The sequence below is a fragment of the Pongo abelii genome, chromosome 1 (genome assembly GCF_028885655.2).
Source record: "Pongo abelii isolate AG06213 chromosome 1, NHGRI_mPonAbe1-v2.0_pri, whole genome shotgun sequence".
In the NCBI taxonomy this organism is placed as follows: Eukaryota; Metazoa; Chordata; class Mammalia; order Primates; family Hominidae; genus Pongo; species Pongo abelii.
This window is the reverse complement of record NC_071985.2, coordinates 14,606,224-14,629,104: the sequence shown is the minus strand read 5'-3', so window position 1 is coordinate 14,629,104 and position 22,881 is coordinate 14,606,224. Positions and strand designations below refer to the sequence as shown.

The 22,881-nt window shown below is 43.7% G+C and overlaps 1 long non-coding RNA gene across 1 annotated transcript; it reads left to right on the top strand.

The window, feature by feature from the left end:
- The first annotated feature begins 1,279 nt into the window (after positions 1 to 1,279).
- On the top strand, positions 1,280 to 15,053 carry LOC103892962 (uncharacterized). The gene is made up of 5 exons (XR_010140173.1): positions 1,280 to 1,496; positions 9,294 to 9,532; positions 10,180 to 10,305; positions 14,192 to 14,424; positions 14,606 to 15,053. It is a non-coding gene; the product is annotated as an uncharacterized LOC103892962 (long non-coding RNA).
- The last annotated feature ends 7,828 nt before the right edge of the window (positions 15,054 to 22,881 follow it).

Sequence of the window (22,881 nt, the reverse complement as noted above, 5' to 3'; positions counted from 1 at the left end):
AGGAGAGCATGTCCTTCTTAACTGTGTTCATCACTTCTGCAAGGAGAGCATGTCCTTCTTAACTGTGTTCATCACTTCTGCAAGGAGAGCATGTCCTTCTTAACTGTGTTCATCACTTCTGCAAGGAGAGCATGTCCTTCTTAACTGTGTTCATCACTTCTGCAAGGAGAGCATGTCCTTCTTAACTGTGTTCATCACTTCTGCAAGGAGAGCATGTCCTTCTTAACTGTGTTCATCACTTCTGCAAGGAGAGCATGTCCTTCTTAACTGTGTTCATCACTTCTGCAAGGAGAGCATGTCCTTCTTAACTGTGTTCATCACTTCTGCAAGGAGAGCATGTCCTTCTTAACTGTGTTCATCACTTCTGCAATTACTGCGAATGTGGAAGTGCTATTTAAATAAATGTTAGAGCATTATATGAGTGTTAGCATGAATGTTAGCCACTCCTTTCCCTTCTTTTGGTTTTGAATCCCACGAAACTAAAAACAAAATTGGACACTAGTGAAATGAAGTTTCCAGGATAATGCTGAGTAAACTATGGCAATCCTTTGTTAACCCTAGTGTTGTAATAATGAGGTTCAGCATTTGTTTTTTAAAATTTCAAAATCTGTGATCTTTTAGCAGATGTTGGGCTCAGTTCAATATCCTTCACAGTGATGACTTTCCTTTCCTGTGGGTAATGCATGCCATGATTGAGGAACTGCCTGTGTTCTACCCTTCAATGAATGGATAGAAATGTAGATCCAGAAAAAAAATGTGCCCTTAAGTTCCTCAATATTTTGGGAAATTGCCAAGTGGTTACTGTAGTAGATTATGGTATTGTTTGTAATTATTTGTCCTTTCTCCTTTAAAAGGATTATACATCCCTGCCTCAGACTCCTTATAGGTAAGTGTACTTCCCTGTCCCTATCAGGCTTGCTCATGTGATTTTCATTGGCCAATGACATGTGAGTAGACAAGGTATATGCCACTTAGGAGCAGAAGCTTTAAATGTGATCGTGTGGTTCCACTTGGTCTCTTGCTCTTCTGCCCTCTTCCAAGAGAAAAGCGTTTTCCAGATAGGAGCTGCTCCTTCAGCTGCATCCTGGGATGAGAAAACACATGGGACAGAGCTATAGCAGACTCATAACCTACATGTATCATGAGCAAGAAATACATTGATGAGGTAACTACTGTGATTTTGGGGGATTGTTTGTTATGCAGTGAAGCCGACTAATACAGTTACATAAGATTTTGCTGAGATTTGCACAAATAAAACAAGGGAGGATGTGAGTGCAAGAAGATGTTGTACTTCACAGTAAAGGCTAGTTTCTAAACATGAAAGAACACATAGCTTATGTAACATGACATTTGTTGGAGAATATGCCCTAGAAAATCATGATATCACAGATATATACTAAATATCTGAAGGAGATTAAGGAGAAAACATTTCCAGCAGAGGAGTTCTTTAATATAGACAGAGCTTGTTTCAGAATTGGTATCTTCCTGAATATTTGGTTTGTGTATATATTTTTACATATATATATGTGTAATTACTCAAACATAGTAACATTTTAAATTTTTATTCTCTAAACCCCGTTTGTAATGAGTTCTTGATCTTGCCAACTAAGGTTCTGTTAATATTTTTCAGAAGTGTACGCTTAATATTTTCAGAAGTGTTCTGTTAATATTTTTCTGAAGTTTAGTTTCCTGCCTCCACCAGAGTGAGGGCATACTTGGTGTTAGTAAATTTCATAAATATAACATTTTAGGTATTAAATAGATTTTAATTAAATAAATTATATATTTCTGAAATTAAATAATTAACAATAATAAACCTCCTCATTTACCCTCAAATATTGAGGTAGTAAGAGAAGAGTAATCATTTAGGTTTATGCCTTTCTGGGTATCAGTATTTAAGAGCACCCAGGAACAGCTGAAGTTGTCTTTTCTCTGTCTGAACCCCCTCCAGTAACTTGCATGTCCTGTAAAGGCAGAAATTACACATGCCTGGTTCACTGCTGGGTCCCCAGTTACTACCTGGGTTCCCTTCTTGTTATAGGCACTAATACAGACTCGATGACTGCTCGATGAGCTATACTGGGAGGGCCCAAAGCCATGACAGGCCCAGCCCACATCACTGCTTGGCAGGAGCTGCTCCTAAGTCAGTGTTGCCCTGGGGAATCTGAGAAAACACCTAGGTGGATAAATTAGTACATTTCTGGCCAAAGGGCCTCTCTGAAATCTCACTATAAATTAGTTGCACAAAAAGGGCACTTAAGGTGACTCACGCCTGTAATCCCAACACCTTGGGAGGCCGAGCCAGGTGGATCTCTTGAGGTCAGGAGTTCAAGACCAGCCTGGCCAACATGGTAAAACCCTGTCTCTACTAAAAATACAAAAATTAGCCAGGTGTGGTGGCGTGCGCCTGTAGTCCCAGCTACTCGGGAGGCTGAGACAGGAGAATCACTTCAGCCCAGGAGGTGGAGGTTGCAGTGAGCGGAGATCACACCACTGCACTCTAGCCTGGGTGACAGAGCAAGACTCTGTTTCAAAAAAAAAAAAAAAGAACATTTGATATTTAATGTTAAACATGGACAGATATCTATAATATTAATAAGACCTTCCATTTGTTGAGTGATAGTATGTTTTAAACACTGACATTAATTCATTTAATGCTTACAACCACTCTGTGAGATCTTGTGGTAGGCTGCCTCTGCGATGGCCCCTGTTGATCCTCACCTCCTGGCATTCACTTCCTTGTATAATCTCTTCTCCTTGAGTGTGGACTGGATTCATATATTTGCCTTGAATGAATAGAGTATGTCAAAGTAATAGGATGTCCCCTTCAAGATCAGATTGTAAAAAGTCTGTGGTTTCTGTCTTTGGTGCTCCAGCTGCCATGCCATGAGCCACCCCATAGAGAGGTCTATGTGACAAAGTACTGAGGGAGACCCCCAGCCAACAGCCAGTGAGGAAGTGGAACCCTCAGTCCAACAGACTCCATTGGATGGAATCCTGTTGGCAACCAAGTGCATGGACTTGGAAGAGGATCCTGTCCCAGTCACACCTTCAGATGGGACTGCAGCCTCAGACAGTAGTTGGACTGCAACCTCATGAGATATTTTGAGCCAGAAGCTCCTGGCTGAGTCGTGCCTGGCGTCGTAACCCACAGAAGTTGTAGCTAATACATGTTTATTCATTCAAGCTGCTAAGTTTTGGGGTAATTTATCATACAGCAATAGATAACTAATATAGGTAGGTACTGGCATTATTTGCATTTTACAGAAGAGGAAACTGAGATTTAGAGAGGATGGAAATAATGGAGCCAGGATGTGGACCTTCAAATATGACTCCAAGGACTGCACAATTGATAACTAGAATCAGTTTTGGATAATGTTAAGCACATTATTGTTGTTCAGTCCAGGTTGGTACTGTGCAGAAACTACGTGCTTCCAGACTCTAGAAAAGCTAATATGAGCAGAAAAAAGGTTTGTTTCCTCCCAAGCCAGGTAAAGATTTTAAAAGATACACAAGAAAAAAATTATAGATCATGCAGGCAACAACAGAGCATTAACATTCCATTTCTAACAAAGATGATCTTAGTAGAGTTCTCCAGAGAGACAAGACCAATAGATGGATGGATAGATAGGTAGATAGATAGATAGATAGATAGATAGATAGATAGATGAGAGAGGATTATTAGGGGAGTTGGCTCATATGATTATGGAGGCAGAGAAGTCCCATGACAAGCCGCCCACAAACTGCATGCCTGTAATGTGGCTCAGTCCAAAAGCCTCAGAACCAGAGAAGCCAATGGTGCAACTCTCAGTCTGAGGCCAAAGGCCTGAGAACCACCCCCCGCCGGGTGTCCTGGAGTCTAAAGGCTGAAAAGCCTGGAGTTCTGATATCCAAAGGCAACAGAAGCAGGGTGTCCCAGGTCCAGGAGAAAGAAAGAAAGAATTCTCCTTTCCTCTGCCTTGTTCTATGTGGGCCCCCAGCTGATTGGATGGTGCCCACCTACATTGAGGGCAGATCTTTCCCACTCAGTCCACTGACTCACATGCCAATCTCCCCTGGAAACACCCTCACAGACACACCCAGATTTGAGGCTTTACCAGCTCTCTAGGTATTCCTTAATCCAGTTAAGACCTAAAATTAACTATCACAGCTTCCCTGCCTTCCAGTCCACCACTCAAAAATAACCATTCTCAGCAGTTCCTTCTGTTCTCTATTGCCTCAAAATTATGCAAAACAGAGCAAATGTGGATGTACATTTGCATATATAAAAATATTGTGTGTGTGTGTGTGTGTACGCATATACATGTACAGTTGACTCTAGAGCAACATGAGGATTAGGGGCACCAATCCCCCAACACAGTTGAAAATCTGCATATAACTCTTGACTCCCCTAAAACATAACTACCAAAAGCCTATTGTTGATCAGAAGCCTTACCAATAACACAGTCAAGCAACACCTATTTTATATGTTATATGTATTAGATACTGTATTCTTAGAAAAAAGTAAGCTAGAGAAAAGAAAATGTTATTAAGAAAATCATACTTACTATGTGTCAAGCGGAAGTGGATCATCCTAAAGGTCCTCATCCTCATTGTGTTCATGTTGAGTAGGCTGAGCAGTGGGGAGGAAGAGGAGGGATTGGTCTTGCTGTCTCAGGGGTAGCAGAGGTAGAAGAAAATCTGTGTATAGTGGACCTGCACAGTTCAAGCCCATGTTGTTCAAGGGCCAATTGTGTACACAACACCACACACACACACACACACACACAAATGTGCACAAAAATTTGGGATCATGGTTATTTCTATTATTTATTGCTACATAACAAATCACCCCCAAACATAGTGGTCTAAAACAGTAGCAAGTGTTTCCCGGCTAATTTTTTGTATTTTTAGTAGAGACGGGGTTTCACCGTGTTAGCCAGGATGGTCTCAATCTCCTGACCTGGTGATCTGCCCACCTCCACCTCCCAAAGTGCTGGGATGTGTTTTGGTATAATTTTGTCAAGGTAGTAGTAGTCTAAATTCAAGCAGTGGAATTCCTGGATCAAAGGGAACATACATTGAAAATTACAATTGCTATTGTTAAATTGCTCTCAGATGAGTCTATTAATATTAGCAACATGACCACCAGTTAACAGTCCCCATAACAATATTTGTGAGTTGCTTTCTCCACATATCTTCACAGGCACTAATTATTTTAAAAACTTTATAACTTTTGCCAATTAGGTGAACAATGGTATCCTGTTGTTATGATTTGGATATGCATTCTTAATTTCAAGTAAATGTGCTTATCACACATTTGTGTGACTTTTCTTATAAGCTGCCCATTCATATTCTTTGCCCAATTTTTAATTTATTGATTCGTGCCAGCTATCTTTATTGGTTTGTACCAGCTTTTTATAATTTAAGAAAACTAACCCTGTGTTTCTCATATATGTTGCAAGTATTTGCCCTGATTGTCACATTTTTAAAGGTAATTTTGTCATACAAAAGTATGTATACTTTTATGGTATTAAATTTATAATTTTTTAAATCTGTGGCTTCTACACTAGAAAGGACTTCGCTATACAGAGATGATCAATAAACACACCCATGATTTTTTAAATCTTATGGTTTCAAATTTTACCTTTAAATTTTTTATCCACATGGAATTTATTGGGGGAAAGAGTATGGTAAGAACGAGCTTAATTTATTTTTTTAAGTGGCTAGCCACTGGTTCCAACACCGTTTGTTGAATAGCCCTTCTTTTCACCTCTTACAAGCAGCCCTTACTACTTTCATCTGATCCACACTCATCAAGTGTCTAATGCTTATCCCTTTGGGTAGATGATGACAATGACCTAGAATTAGGGCAGAAGCTACTGTTCCTATGAAGAGAAGGCCCTTTATATAACTTCTTACTTAAGCATGTACATGCCCTACCTTAGAGGCTAAGCTGATCTGTCCACTCACCCCCACCCCCAGCCTCTCTGAGATAATTTTCCTTATGCATATTTGGCAATTCTTGCCCACTTGACTTTTTTTTTTTTTTTTTTTTTTTGAGACAGAGTCTCGCTCTGTTGCCCAGGCTGGAGTGCAATTGCGATGGCACGATCTCGACTCACTGCAACCTCCGCCTCAGCCTCCCAAGTTGCTGGGATTACAGGTGCCCGCCACCACGCCCATCTAATTTTTTTGTATTTTTAGTAGAGACAGAGTTTTGCCATCTTAGCCAGGCTGGTCTCAAACTCCTGACCTTAGGTGATCTGCCTGCCTTGGCTTCTCAAAGTGCTAGATTTACAGGCATGAGCCACAGCACCCAGCCAGCACTTGATCATTTTTTGGGTCAGTGCTCTAGGCACAACCACTCTGTAAGTCACTTTCACAAAGTGCTCTTCAAGATTATTCATGTTCTCCTCAATAGATGCAGAAAAAGCATTTGACAATGTTCAACATTCTTTCTTGATTAAAAAGTCTCAACACTTTAGGTATAGAAGGAAATTTCCTCAACATAATAAAGGCTGTTTATGAAAATCCCAGAGATAGCAACATAAGCAGTGGGAAAAATGGAAAGCTTTTCCTCTAAGATCCAGTACAAGGCAAGGATGCCCATTCTTGCCACTTCTATTCAACATAGTATTGAAAGTACTAGCCAGAGCAGTCAGATAAGAGAAAAATATGAAGGGCATCTAAATCAGAAAAGAAGTAAAATTATCCCTGTTTATCAGTGACATGATCCTATACATAGAAAACCCTAACAACTTCAAACACACACAAAAAAACCTATTTAAACTAATAAACGAATTCAGTAAAGTTGGAGAATACAAAATCAACATACAAAAATCAGTACCTTTCTTCACAACAATACTGACTTATCCAAAAAATAAAAAATAAAGAAAACAACTTCACTAATAACATTAAAAAGAATAAAATAATTAGGAATAAATTTAACCAAGTAGCTGAAAGACCTGTACACTGAAAATTATAAAACATTGATAAAAGAAATTTAAGATGACACAAATAATGGAAAGAGATCCCATATTCATGGACTGAAAGAATTAATATTGTTAAAATGTTCATAGTACACAAAGCAGTATGAAGATTCAAAGCCATCCTTGTCAATATTCCAATGACATTTTTTACAGAACTAGAGAAATCAGTTCTAAAATCTGTATGGAATCACAGAAGACCCCAATAGCCAAAGTTATTAAGAAAGAAAAACAAAGTTGAAGGCATCATACTTGGTGATTTTTAAATTTTACTACAAATCTATAGTAATCAAAACAGTATGGTATTGACATAAAAACAGACACATAAACCAACGGAACAGAATAGACAGTCCAGAAATAAACCCAAACATATACAATCAACTAATTTTTGACAAGAGCACCAAGAAGGTACAATGGAGAAATCAGTCTCTTCAGTAAATGGTGTTGGGAATGCAAGATAGCCACAAGAAAATGAATGAAATTAGACCCTATCTTAAAACAGACACAAAAATCAACTTAAAATAGATTAAAGATCTAAGTTAAGACCTGAAACCATGAAACTCCTAGAAGAAAACAGGGGGAAAGCTCCTTGGTGTTGGCCTTGGCAATGATTTTTTTGAATATTACATCAAAACCTCAGGCAACAAAAGCAAAAATAAATAAGTGGGACTATATCAAATTAAAAATTTTCCACACAGCAAGGAAAATAATCAACAAAATGAAAAGAATAGAGCCTATGGATTGTGAGATAATATTTGTGTACCATATATTAGTAATTGCGGTTTCTGCCATTACTTTTAATGGCAAAAGCCACAATTCCTTTTGCACCAACATGATATTTGATACAGGGTTAATATACAAAATATATAAGGAACTCACACAACTCAAAAGCAACAACAAGAACAAATAACCCAGTTCAAACATGGGCAAAGCACCTGAACAGACATTTCTCCAAAGAAGACATAAAAATCGCCAACAGGTGTATGAAAAGGTGCTCAGCATCACTAATTATCGGAGTAATGCAAATCAAAACCACAATGTGATATCACCTGACATCCATCAAGATGACTATTACCAAAAAGAAGAGATAACAAGTGTTGGAGAGGGTGTGGAGAAAAGGGAACCCTTATACATTGTTGGTAGGAATATAAATCGGGACAGTCGTTATGGAAAAAATTGCAGGGGTTTCTCAAAAAAAACTAAAAATAGAGCTACCTATCATATGACTCAGCAATCTCTCTACTGGATATACGCCCAAAGGAAATTAAATCAGTATCTTACAGAGATACCTGCTCTCCCATGTTCATTGCAGTATTATTCACAATAGCCAAGATATTGAAGCAACCTAAGTGTCCATCAACTGACGAATGGATAAAGAAATTGTTCATCACAGGGATTTGGTAAAAGCAGCTTCCCTGTGTTAGCACAACTTATTGAGGGATTGTAAAGGTCAGCCAAAGGAAAGGATACAATCATGGTCTAACTCAGCCCACAGACCAGTATGGCTTGAACATTTTCCTTAATCAGTATGCTTTTATGCACATGCACACACACACACATGCATATGCACACATATATATATATATATACATACATACACATATAGTGGAATATTATACAGCCTTTAAAAAGGAGATACTGCCATTTTTGACAACATGGATGAACCTGGAGGACATTATGTTAAGTGAAATAAGCCAGCCACATAAAGAAAAATACTGTGATTCATCTTGTATGTGGAATCTAAAAGAGAAGTTAAATAAGTAGAAAAAAGACAGTAGAATGGCTGTTACCGGGGATGGGAGAGGGAGAAATGGGGAGAGGTCAAAGGGTGCAAATGTAGGATAAATAAATCTAAAGGTATGGTGTGCAGCATAGTTAATAATATTATATTGTATACTGGAAATTTGTGAAGAGAGTAGATTTTAGGTGTTCTTATCATACACACACAAAAAATAACTATGCGAGATGATGAATATGTTAATTTGCTTGACTGTAGTAACGATTTCACTCTGTATATGTTTGTCAAAACATCATGCTGTATGCCTTAAATATAGACAATTTTGTTAAAAAGGGAAAAACTACCAATGAATAAAATGGAATTTTTAAAACACCATTTGTCTCTGTAGAGTTGAATCGCTGTAGGAGTTGATATTGACATGACCCTTCTCTTTGTGAAGGCACGTGGCACTTTGCACTGTGTCATGAATCCTTTTGGTTTGGTGGGGTGGGTACCCCCAACCTCTATCTATGTGATAAAAGCTAGGATTATGCTGAAGGTCCCTTTACCTCATGGTTGTTTTTGTTTTTTTCAATTGCCTAATCTAGGCTGCTTGGAAAATGTTACGTTGGTGCTGGGATTCAGCCCTTGCCTGGACAGAGGTGGCCACTAGAGTCGTTAGCATGGACATTGGCACCAGTGGCTACATAGGTCCCAGGATCGTAGCCAGCGAACTGGGGTGCCTCTAGAGACCACTTGAGAGGTGCAGAGACTGTGGGCCAGCCCCTCATTCTTGTCTGAGACAGTGATGCCCTCCCTACTCACTAATTATGCACAGCTAGCAGAGGTGGGAGCTGGGTTCTCCCACACCCTGCAGCAAGTCAGAAATCCCAGGGTGAGGACAGGAGGATAGAGTTGCTGTGCCAGCTCAGCACCCACTCCTCCTTGTGCCCAGGCGGGCTGCTGAGATTCCCCCAGCACTCTGGGCTGGGTAAGAACTCAGATTTCCACCTGAGGTTGGAGAAGCTTCAGAGTTCAGCCCCTGACCAGCAGAGTCCTGGGAGAGAGGGCAGTGCTTGCAGATAAAATCTCAGTCAATGGGGCTGGGCAGGTGGCCCCAAGGCCTCTAGCTCCACAGATAAGAATCAGAAGCACAGCCACCTCAATTAGAAAACAATTTGAGTTATCACACTAATTAAAGGGGTCTGCAGGCATAAGACCTGACTAGATCTAGATCCCTAACGTTAACAAAAATCAGATGGTTGAGAATAAGAATTTCACGTAAATAGAAATGTGAAAGTACAGTGTCCAACTGAGAAGTTGCCATGATTTTTTCTTTTCAGGCTGTGGATAATTTCCATCATCAGATACATTATTTCTGATGGGGGAGGGGTGGGGGGTGTGAATAGGGCCGCTGACTTATTTTGTTCATTTAAAATCACTATAATTTGCTGAAGAAGGTTGAATGACTCCTACATTTTTTTTTTAAGGCAGCTCTGAAATGAATGGCTTCATTTAATCACAAAAGAAGGAATACCAGCAAGACCACCCAGGCCCCAGCTCCGGTTTTTCCTGAAGAATTTGGCCGCATCTCCCTTTTTGAAGGCAGAGTTTCATCTTGTAATTATAAGATTCCTTTGTTTCTTTAAAGATCCTAAAGCACTGGTGTCATCTGAGGGAAATGACCTTTTAGGTAACAACAGCAGCCATCACTGGGGTCTTTCCGTGTAAGAGGACCACACTGAAGTCACAGGCTATGAAGCTGTCCTATAAGAGGCAGGTGAGGCTCCCTGGGCAGGTAACAGGTGGGGAAGAGGCATCCAGGCACATGTCGTGCTGTGGTTCACAAAAGGTGCGACCACCACTATCTACAAGAGGCCGACAAAAACCATTTTGCAAAAAGAGAACCATGACTGTTTGGATCTTGAAAAGTTTAAGGGTCCTCCTCCCCTCCCCAGGCAGCCATGAGCATCTGAGGCCGGCGCCTGTGGCAAGACGTAGCAATGAGCCACCAGGTCCCTAAGGTACTATGTTGCATTTCTCAATCTGACTTTGTTTAGTTTGGGGAAAACATTTTTTTGGTCCTGAAAAAAAAAAAAATCACTGTGGTTTCTCTCCTACTCCCGCCCTCTGTAATCGCCACTTGCAAGAGTTTCACCATTTTCCCAGAAAACCAAAAAAATGAGGATGCTGGGCAGACATTCTTTGTTTCTTTTCTTCCATCTCCCTCTGCCCCAGGCCGTCTCGTCTGCCCACTGTCCCTACACCTCCTTCCTTCACGCTGGGCTCGCCTCTTTCTCCTTACCAGATTTCCTTTTCAGAATCCAGCTCAACCCTCACCTTGGTAAATAATGCCTCAGTAGACTTAGAGGTAGCCTGGGTCCTTCTGCCCGCACGGTGCCAGCACACCCTTGGCCCCATCACAGGCTCAGGCTCAGCCAGCTGTGGGCAGTTCACTGCTTCCTCTCTGCAGCACCCCCTGGTCATCCTGCTTGATGTTTCCCTTCTCCCTGTGGGCACTTGTAGCTTATCAACTCACTCATCAACCAACAGCTCCTGAGCTCCCACTAAGGATCAATTGCACTGTGCAATATTATTTTGCACCTGCCCTTTTGGAAGCTTTCTAACGTCATTTCACATGCATAGGCACGCAGGCTTCTCTCTTCCACCACATGTTGTCAACTGACCTATTCCTGTCCTTTCTACTCCCTTACCAGGGTGGTGTCAGGAGTGAGTAGCACATTAGTCAAAGCCCCTGGATTCTCTTAAACGATTCTGCTACTGACTCACTATGTGAGTGTAGACAAGTCACTTCCCTTTCTCAGCCCTAACTTCTCCAGCCATAACATGCTCTCTGTAGTCTGGAAAGAACACAGCTAGAATGAATGGGATGTCCTCTATACACAGGGCAACTCCATAATTCATTGTCCAGCTTTCACTTTCGAGAACAACAGGGGGTGTTTTCATGTGTATAACAGGTCAGGCTTAAACAGGTTAGTGCCTGGCAAACCCGGGGTGTACGCGGCATGCCAGTTTCTGGGATCTCAGGTAAAAATGGGGATAGGAGCAAGCATTCCTCAGCTTATCACCTCCTAGTTCACAGAGATAGAACATCAGCAGCTTGCTGTAGTCTGAGCTATTAGATTTGCTCTAGGGAAGGAGGCAAGAAATTCAGTCTATCTTTCATACATTTCCGACCTGTGTGCAAAAACAATCAGACATAACTCTCCAACACCCACAGGGTGATCTGAGACATGGTGGGTAAAGATGAGCAAAACTATTAGAGCAACAAAGGAGGCTCTTATCTGCATTATAAGTCCCAGCCTCAAACATGCCATGCCATGCCATGCCCCTCTGAAATTTAAACCACCTTGATACCAAGCACTTGCCTATTTCAGGTGTCTAAAATAACACCTGGCCAAGTCAATTAAGTCGGGCCCCGAGGAAGAGCTAACAGGACCACAGCATGGCTCTAAGGGGTCTTAGTAACTTCTGAGAATTCAGAAGTGGAAGTGTTTGCATGTAAGAGCTACATCTGGGCCCGCAGTTCTCAGGGCCCTTGACTTAATTCCTTCTGGGGAGGAATATCCAGGCAGGAATAGAGAACCAGGATGTAGCATGCAACCACGATGAGGAATCAGCAGAAACAGAGCCACCCATGCTTGGCTCAGAAACCAGATACCAGGCGCTAGGCAGGAATTCACCCCTGGGGAGCTGTTGCTTAATCCTCCAGTTCCTCAGGCTCCTGGCCTCCTTGACAAAGGCCAAGTCAAACAGGGATCCCAGGTGAGGCCAGGCTGCCCAGCCAGTGCCAGCTCATTCAGGATTAGACTAGGGCTGGGAGGAGCCCAGGCAAACCTTCAGGATGTCAGGCGCTGAACAGAATATCCCAGAGGTAGGCAAGTTTCTGCAGCTTCAATAATCCAGTGGAAAAGTGCTAATTTCCCAAAGGCCTTTCATCAAAAGGCCCAAGTAGTCTTTGGCCTGAGTCTAGCTAGAACCACTGGGATCTGGGATGAAACTGAGCAATTGCAGGTCTTGCTGGGGAGTGAAGAGAGGTTTGGCTACAATTGGGTCCCAGTTGACCGGGTCACAAGGATCAGCCAGTTCCTAGGTGCAGAGTTGGGATCCACGGTCTTTGACCCTAAGCAGCCCCACTGATACTTCCAAGGAACTGTTTTAGTATAAAAGGGAGGGGGAAGGGAAAAGTTTATTCCATTATCAAAGGTGGAGGGTAGGGAGAAGAAGAACAGGAGATGGTTTTCTTCTAAAATGTAAACTGAACTGGAAATGCCTACAGAAACACACAGGCACTTTAATCATCAGCCCACTGGGTGGGCAACATGTCTAGTCTCTGCTCTGCCCTGCACACTGCAGGCACTTGACAGCTGTATAACAACATCTCCACCGTGGTGGTGGCCACATTTATTGGCTTTGTGACATTCATCAGGGCTTCCTTCTTATTAAAAATGCACGGGCTGCAGCTATTTGGAAGGACACCAGATATATTCACTCTAGGTAGAAAACATTTCTCCTTTCTCCAGGAACCCAAATGGAGCACCCCAGATCTTGAGGAATACAGAGAAGTGAGTGGGCAGAGAGTCTGTGGTGGCAGAGGTGGGACACAGAGCCGAACTGTCCCCAGGTTAGGTGTCTCAGATGAAGGAAGTCCCCCAGACTGCATTTCCTCCTGGAGTGATTCTGCCGTTATTGACTGTGATGGTAAAGAACTGACTGTGTATTTTCCATTTATTTACTCCCATATAGTCTCCACTTTAATGCAGGGAGGTAAGATTAGGGAGTTGGCCCATTTCGTCCCTTTGATTTCTTGTCACTCAGCCCCAAATGCAGAAGCTCAGTGGACAAGCTGCTCCCAGGGAATGACAAACAGCTTGAACATTCCAAGGGGGTAAAAGTTGATGGCGGCAGGTGAGAGAGGCCAGTGGGGGAGGAAACAACCGGTCCTGAGGAGGCTCCTCCTCAATTCTGTTCAGTTTTTAAAACTGGAGTTTTTTCCTCTTAGTTCCTTCCCTTGGCGTTGAGGCTCTCCCAGTAGACACAGAGAGGTTGGGGCAGGGCTGGAGCACTGCGGATGCTCTGATGAGTGAGAATGAGTCACCCGCTCAGGCCTCTTTCTACTTAAGCAGAGGTAAAGGCCTAGCTTTGTAGTAGCCGGAGTGTGAGGATCCCTCGCACTGATCTGCGTACAATGGGCCGCCGGCAGGCCCAGAGACCCTCAAGTCTCATCCCCAGTGGTCTACCGAGATGTGCATGGCCAGCTTCCCTGAATTCACTCCGAAGTCCCAGCCAAGCCACCTCTATGTGTTACAGGTAGTTAGGCATGAAAGGGGCAGGAGGGAGCTCTCTCCACCACCCACTAGAAATCTCGGGTGATGATTCGGCAATGATCGCATCGCCTCTCTAAAAATGACAATTCCACGGCACCAGAAGAGACCATTTCCTGATGGTCCGCACCTGTTAACATCAAAATGTTAATTGAATGCAGGCCTCAGGGAGAAGCAACTTCCTGGGCATGCGTGTTAAGAGACAAAAAAATGACGTTTGATGACCACTCCACCAGAAAAGGGAAGAAAGCCTGAGGGGCCCGCCTGGACCTCCCTAAACACACTGCGCATGCTCCATTCCAAAGGGTAAGGCGAGCACTGCGCATGCGGGAAACCAACCGTGTAAAGGAAGAATCCTGGGAAAGAGGCAAGCCTATGAAGTCCCAGGATCAAGGTTAAATACCTTCTTTTTTACTGTCTTCTTGTGCTCTCTTTTCTCTCTTGGACCTTCAGGCGCCTGCTTGGGTCTCTTTCAAGAGAATTTTCCTTTCTTTCCTGTTCTAAAGGCTTTTAACTAAACTTCCACTCCTGCTCTGAAACTTGCTCTGTCTCTTTTTCTGCCTTACGCCCCTCAGTCGAATTCTTTCTTCTGAGGAGGCAAGGACTGAAGTTGCTGTGGACCCATAGGGATTCGCCGTTGGTAACTCGGGGTAACTCGGGTCTCTTCCACTGCTGACATATGTAGCAAGTCCCGTCTTCGGGTTGGCAGGCACCACATGCGCAGAGAGAGGGGAAAGACCAAGAAGTGACTCATGACATCACCCTCGTCTCTGGAAGACAAGATGTTGGTCTCGTCAGATGCCCTGCAGTCTTCAGTGTTGGCTGCAGCCAGAGCCCCTGCAATGCAGACCAGGATGAGGGAAAGCCGCTGGAAGAGGCCTACAGCATTTTTTATTAGTAAATCCAGAGAACGTGTTATATAAAGTGTAAGACAATCACCATTGCATGCATTTATTCATTCACTCATTCAGTAAGAAATTTTCCATTTCTTTATAAATGAGTAAAAGGGACAGGCTGGGTGGCCTTGGCCAGTATCCGATTAATGAAAGACAGATTTGAATAAAAATGTGTAAGGTCTCAAATACCAGGTTACTTACTGCTTTAGATGGTATTCAGAGAGGAGCCATTGAAAGTTTATAATGAGAAGGAAAACAAACATGATTTTCTGGTTCCTAATACTTTCCCATGGACAGTAACAATTTGCCTACAGATTGAGCAAACCATGGTGTTCTGTAAGATGCCTGGATTGTTCTGAGCACCAGGACGCTGGCTGCAAGGTGCGGGGCCCTTCGTCCACTGGGGTCTTCTCCTGGTCCCTAGGCGAGCTGTGGCAGGGTCTCTCTGGCGGTCCACCCAGTGGCCTGTGGCAGGCGATCAGGAAGCAGAGGCAGAGCAGCTGGGGAGGACTGGGATGACTGAACCTCGCCTGCTGAGGTTCAGGGACCCTCCCTTCAAGATGCGGCCTGTGTGAGACATGGATCCACAGCCTGGTAACCAAAACTGGCACACCCAGCACACTCACCTCCGCGGCAGCACGTGACCTACATCAGCCAGTCAGCAGCTCTTACTGAGGAGCTCCTAGGTCCAAGTGCATGTGCAGCATGACGGGGAGGGGGACTTACCTACATTGAATTAGCAAAGTGAGATATACACACATGAGAAGTTCCAGAAGCAGCAAAGGATCACGGATGGTTGCAGAAGCTGAGTGGGGTGGAAGGGAGGACTCGGAGAGGAGGTGGCACTGGAGCTGGGAGTTGAGGAAGAACTAGAGTGAAATTAGGAAACCCGAAGATGAGAGGGTGTTTTGGGCACGGTGAGAAAAAAGGAGTGGGAGAACACGTGTGAGGTATGCTCCAGAGAAGTGAACACTCACTGTGGCAGAGCCCATTTTGGGGGCGGGTGCCATTCATTTGCCATTAAGGTGGCAAAGCTAGGTTTAAACCAGCCTTTCGATGTTTCTGAAAGTCAGGCTGAAGGTTTGGACGGTCTTCAGAGAAGAACCATGGAAAGTTTTTGGCAAAGAAACCGGATTCAGTGAGACGGTGTTGATGGAGAATTCAGTCTGTGCCAGGGATTGTGTTAGGGACTGGGGGTTCGACCGTGTTAAGACACGGTCTCTGTCTTTAGAGAGTATCTAACTGGGGGAATATGACACATAAGAAACAGAAATTTTTGGTTTAACGTGATAAGGGCTGTGGTAAAAATATTCAGAGCAAGTTGTTGTTGCAGCTTAGGAGAAGGGCAGGACACCTGGTTGTGTGGAACACAGGGAGGGAAGAGGAGGGAGTCAAGTGTGAAAGTCAGTGTACACAATGGGAGGGTTTGTACCTTCTGAGGGCGAGAGGCGGGGAAGAGATGTGGACCAGACTTGGACTCCAGCCTGGGGAGTGGCAGGGAGGATGCCGGAGCGATTCAGGAGGTTGATGAACCAGGTGAGGGTGGGAGAGAGTGGGAAGTGGTCGTTAATTGAGGTGGATGAGTCCAGCAGCGCTCTGACGAGTGGACAGGATGGACGGGGCAGGAAGGTACTAGAAGGTAAACACACCCATCAGGAATGAAGGAACCTGGTACAAAGTGAGAAAAGCTGGAATGGAGAAGGAACAAGACAAATAGGCTCTTGGAATGGTTCAGCTGCCTTGCTGAGAGTGGCCTGTGAAAGCGGGGATCTTACTGCAGTGAGGTTTCTCTTTTAACTAAGTCTGCTCCTTCTTTCTGTTACATCAAAAGAAGAAGAAAATTCCTCAAAACCTCCCGAAGATCACCACTGCTAACACTTTGGAAATACTTCCTTCAGATCATTTTTCCTACATCGATTTGTGTTTGGTTTTAACATGGTTCTAATCACACTGTGGATCCTGCTGCCTTTAACATCCTAGTGTGTATATCTCTCTGCATGTTAAATCTATCCTGGCTATGACAGATGTTCATGTTTTCATGTAGATTTACGTGAAGATGCTCACTTTGCCACTTTCTGTTTCTTGCATCACAGTAAACTTTGAAAATGTTGCTCCGTTCCCTTCCTTCCCTCACATACCCCCCTCACTCACTCACCTCACTCACCTCACTCATTCACCTCACTCACCTCACTCACCTCACTCACCTCACTCACTCACCTACTCACCTCATTCACTTCACTCACTCACACTCACTCACTCACCTCACTCACTCACTCACCTCACTCACTCACCTCACTCACCTCACTCACTCACTCACCTCACTCACTCACCTCACTCACCTCACTCACTCACTCACCTCACTCACCTCACTCGCTCACTCACCTCACTCACCTCACTCGCTCACTCACCTCACTCGCTCACTCACCTCACTCGCTCACTCGCCCCTGACCTTCTTTCTTTCCTTCCTTCTTTTTTCTTTTTTGGAGATGGAGTTTCGCTCTTGTTGCCCAGGCTGAAGAGCAGTGGCGTAATCTCGGCTCACTGCAACCTCTGCTTCCCAGGTTCAAGCGATTCTCCTGCCTCAGCCTCCTGCGTAGCTGGGATTAGAGGCGCCCACCACCACGCCTGGCTAATTTTTGTATTTTTAGTAGAGACGGGGTTTCACCATGTTGGCCAGGCCGGTCTTGAACTCCTGACATCAGGTGATCCGCCCACCTCAGCCTCCCAAAGTGCTACAGGTATGAGCCACTGTGCCCGGCCTCTTTCCTTCTTTCTTATACTTCCTAGTTCTCTTCTTACGGCCTCCCTTCATCTCCAGGGTCATGAATAGACATCTTCTTTCAAATCAGCAAGTTTCTTTTTAAGACATACACCAGAGAATATTTCTAAGGCCTAAACTCTCAGAGGTTTCAAGTCACCTGCTGGGCAGAGGAAGGATTTCTGGTGATGGAGGCCTCACTCCAAGGGGCGAGGGACTGGCAGCTGATGACTCCAAGGCAGGGACACTTGTTAAGATGAAGAGGAGAGGAAGGTGAGACTGGGCCCAGGCAGATAAAGGTGTTTCCTGGATTTTTCAAGGCCATAGAGGCTCAGAAAGAGGGGACTATAACACATTCCATTTAGAGGGGGAAAAAATGTATGGTGTATCAACTAAGCCACTGGCCCACATTTGGGAGGAGTTTTAATCTTAAAGAGCAGGGCCGGGCACAGTGGCTCATGCCTGTAATCCCAGCACTTTGGGAGGCCGAGGAGGGCGGATCACGAGGTCAGAAGATTGAGACCATCTTGGCCAACATGGTGAAACCCTGTTTCTACTAAAAATACAAAAATTAGCCGGGCATGGTGGTGGGTGCCTGTAATCACAGCTACTTGGGAGGCTGAGGCAGGAGAATCGCTTGAACCTGGGAGGTGGAGGTTGCAGTGAGCCGAGATTGTGCCACTGCACTCCAGCCTGGTGACATAGCAAGAGTCTGTCTCAAAAAAATAAAATAAAATAAAACAATATTAAAGAGCAGGAGTTCCCAACCCTGCTCTAAAATACCTATAGGTGCATGGCCTGTTAGGAGCAAAGACACATAGCAGGAGGTGAACGGCAGGCAAGCAAGCGAAGCTTCGTCTGTGTTTACAGCTGCTCCCCATCATTCCCATTACTGCCTGAGCTCTGCCTCCTGTCAGAACTGCTGCAGCATTAGATTCTCATAGGAGCTTGAACCCTATTGTGAACTGCACATGCAAGGGATCTAGGTTGCTCCTTATGAGAATCTAATGCCTGACGATCTGTCACTGTCTCCCATCACCCCCAGATGGGACCACCTAGTTGCAGGAAAACAAGCTGAGTGAGGATTCCCACTGATTCTATACTATGGTGAGTTGTATAATTATTTCCTTATATATTACAATGTAATAATAATAGAAATAAAGTGCACAATAAATGTAATGCACTTGAATCATCCCGAAACCATTCCACCCCTCAACCGTGGAAAAATTGTTTTCCACGAAACCAGTCCCTGGTGCCAAAAAGGTGAGGACCACTGTTATAGAGTGTTTCCAGTGAGGCTTCATAAGAACCAGTTTGTTCTTCCTTTGCTTCCTACCTAATAGGTACACACAGCCTATCTATCTCTCTCTCCCCTGCAACCCTGCGTCTCTCTCTATGTCTGTCTCTCTCTCACACACACATACTTTCTCTTTCTTTATCTCTGTGTCTCTCTCTCCCTGTTTCTCTCTCTCCTTGGCTCTCTTTCTCTCTCCTTTAACCCAGTGAAATTTCCAAAGGAGCCTTTGTTCAGTACACATGATAACAAGTTTCCTTTGTCCCATATGCCTGCCACTGTCCCCAGCCCTTGTACGTGTATTTCTCACAACACTTCCAGGAGGAAGATACCATCATTATGCACAGAAAGGATACCTCGCTTGTCTACAGTCACACAACCAGTCAGTGTCAGAGGCTGGATTTGAACTCAGATCACCCGCCTCCAAAGTCCATTCTTTTAACCACTGTGCCATACTATGATTTCGCTATATTATATTCTTTCAACTTCGTAGTTTTCAAAGAGAAGACAGAATCACAGTGGGATTTTATTGCAGAGACAAACATTATGTTCAAAGTTCTTTTGACCTGAATGTAGATGATGTACCAAAGACTCACAATTTCTTGCAGTTCAGTCTTTGGGTGACTGCTTTATCCAGCCAGGCAAGGAGTAACCCAGGAAAACGTTTTGCCTTTTCCTAAGCTGTTTGGAGAACAGCTAGGCCTTTGCCTTAACAGTATAGCCTGGCCTTAGCGATGTTGAGGCTTTGTGTTCATCTGACCTCCATGACCAAGGGCCTCAGAGTGAGGACAATGTGTTCCACTGGCTTGATCTAATGAGAATATCGTTGCCTGTGCCCGGTGTGTTGGGGCAGTCCACCCCCTCATCCCCCAGTGCCCCCATTCCTGTCTCTGTACTGACTAGCAGAGTAAGGAATCTATAAAGAACTCTATCTGGAAGACGAAATCACCAGTGTTGATTTCTAAAGCTCCCTTTTGTGCAGCTTGCTTCTGTGAGGATCTTGAAAGACTTTCACTCTGCAGCAGCCAGGACTGGAGTCCACTCACCCCCACTAGCCACATGCTTCCTGCCCCAAATGTCAAGGTTTTCATTTGACCATGGTATAATGAGCTGTATAAAATTAAAAACAGCTAAATACCACCTTATTTACAGTAATTTTCTATTTTCTGTACTCATCACCGAAACCTCTCCTTAACAACGCCAACCTCCAGATCATACCAATCACCACTGAGAAGCCCAATCACTACGACCACTAACCACAACATAAATCAACGTGAGGACCTGAGAGCTTGCTCGCTCCCACTCTGTCCCTAGCCCAGCCTGGTTTTTCCATCACATGCTTCTTAGGCAGCAGGGAGCTGAGGCAGGGGGAACATTTAGTTCCCTTTTCAAAGACTGGGGACACTTAAAAATATCTCCAAGTAAGCAACCATCATTCAGAGGATGCTTATTTACACTTTGTAGGAGCCTGGTGTTGGGACTCTGGCTCCTGGATGGCCTCAAACCTGCCCTTGGGCTTGGCCGAGGCTGGTCTGGGAGTACCATTTGCAAATGGCTCTTGCTTCACTGTTGCATCTCCATCTGGGTAAACAACCTAGCAACAGCCCTGGCTCTTCTTAAGGCTGTCTGTTATGGACTGAACTGTGTCCCCCTCAGATTTACTTGTTAAAGTCCTGACCCCAGTACATCTCAGAATGTGACTGTATATAGAAATAGGGCACATAAAGCAGTCATGACGGTTAAGTAAGGTCATATGGATTGGCTCTAGTCCAAATGTGACTGGTACCCTCCTAAGAAGAGGAAGAGACACCAGAGCTCACTCTCTTTCCATGCACACAATGGCCATGTGAGCACACAGTGAGAAGATGCCATCCGCAAGCCAAGAAGAGAGGCCTTGGGAGAAACCAAACCTGCTGACACCTTGATCTTGGACTTCCAGCTTCAAGAACTGTGAGAAAATAAATTTCTGCTGTTTATTCCACCCAATTTGTGGCATTTTGTTATGGCAGCCCAAGCCAACTAAGATACCATCCATGTAATTTCTTCTTGTATGGCAAGGTCTTAACATGAGACATGAATGAATCAATGGCCATTTCTATGCAGAAATTTAAAAGCATTCTTGAGTTCTCATGGGGAGATTTAAATTCTCCATATATGAACCCCTCTAGCCTGTACTTTCTTATAGGAAAATTCTCTGTGAGATTGGAATATTCCAGAAGTTAACCAAAAGGATCTTAATTTACACTCTATCTCCTATTCCTCACATTCCTAGTACTGTTAATTACTCTCCTTCCTCAACCTCTGCTCCATCCCTTTGGCAAGCCCATGCATTTAGTAGATGTTTATTGAGTGCTTCTCTAGGCCAGCTTAGGCTTTAGGCACTGGAGGTATGGGAATGAAGAAAACAGATAAGGCACGTGCTCTCATGTGGCTTCCATCCCAGCAGAGGAAAACAGAAATAAAAATAAATAAATAAATAAGGACTATGTCAGATAGTGAAAAGCTATTCAGGAATTTTAAATACAGCAATGCAAGAATGACTGAGAGCCTGCTCTGGTTAGGCAGACAGGAACTCTGTCCTTTCCAACTAAAAACCATTCTACTCCCTCTTCTCTTCTTTCCATCACCATAACTACCCCTTGAGTGCAAGCTCCTGGGCTGGGCTCCTGCAAAAGCATTCTAATTGACCTCTCTGCCACCTCCTTTGCACCACTGCAGTTCATTTTCCACATAGCAGCTAGGGAAAAACGTAAAAAACAAAGCTGGTTTTCATTATTCACAATAGCTGTGTTCTATAAAGTTGCTTCAAACCCTGAATTCTGGAATACTGAAGCATTGCTCCTAGGGGAAACACAGGGTTAGGTTCCTATGAGCCTCTGATCACCCATCAATACATAACTTTGTTTTATGTGTATTTCTGTGTAAAGACACATTGTTTAATATGTATTGTTGACTCATTAACATTGAATTCATGGCTAACAGCACAATAACTCATGCCTGAACAAAACTTATCTAACATACATATTTTCTACATAAGGCACTTTCTGGACTTCCCGTGCTTATGAACACTAGACAGCACTTCAGCACTAGTCTGCAGTGGGGGCAGGAAAAGTGGGCATTTTAAGCAACAAAATCACCAACAAAGAGCCAAGAAAAATGTAAAATAAGATGGCACTAAATAGACCACAAAAAGGTCACTTGTTTATAGTATGAGAGCTGAAACAAGAAGAGAGCATGTCACTTTGACCTCAGCTAGCAACCCACAGGTTAGGCGACTCACATTTTTTGCTTTGCTCATGTCTGAATGACTGCAAACTTGTCACCCAGTATTGATCTTGGGGTAATATACAGGTATTCCTATGGTTTAAATGTATCCCTTCCAAAATTCAGGTGTTGCCAATGTGACAGTATTGAGAGATGAGGGCTCTAAGAGGTGATTAGGACATGCAGGCTCCTCCCTCTTGAATGAGATTAAGGCCCTTATAAAATAAGCTTCACACAGTGTTAGCTCACTTGCCCTTCAGCCTTCTGCCATGTGAAGACACAGCATTCCTTCCCTCTGGAGGACACAGCAACAAGGCACCATCTTGGAAACAGAGAGAAGCCTTTGCCGGACAACCAAACCCGTTGTTGCTTTTATCTTGGACTTCCCAGCCTCCAGAACTGTGAGAAAATAGCTCTCTGTTCTTTATAAGCTAGCTACTCGGTCTCAGCCATTTTGTTTTAGTAGCACAAACGGGCTATTTTTGGTATTATCTCAGGAATATTTCTCTGTATTCCATCAGCGAGCTACACATGCTTCATGGGAATTGATACGCATAGGAATAATAGAGTCACAGTAGCAAACATTCAGTATCTGTTAAGTAAATGACTGAATGCATTAGTAAAATTTCAAGTGCTGCT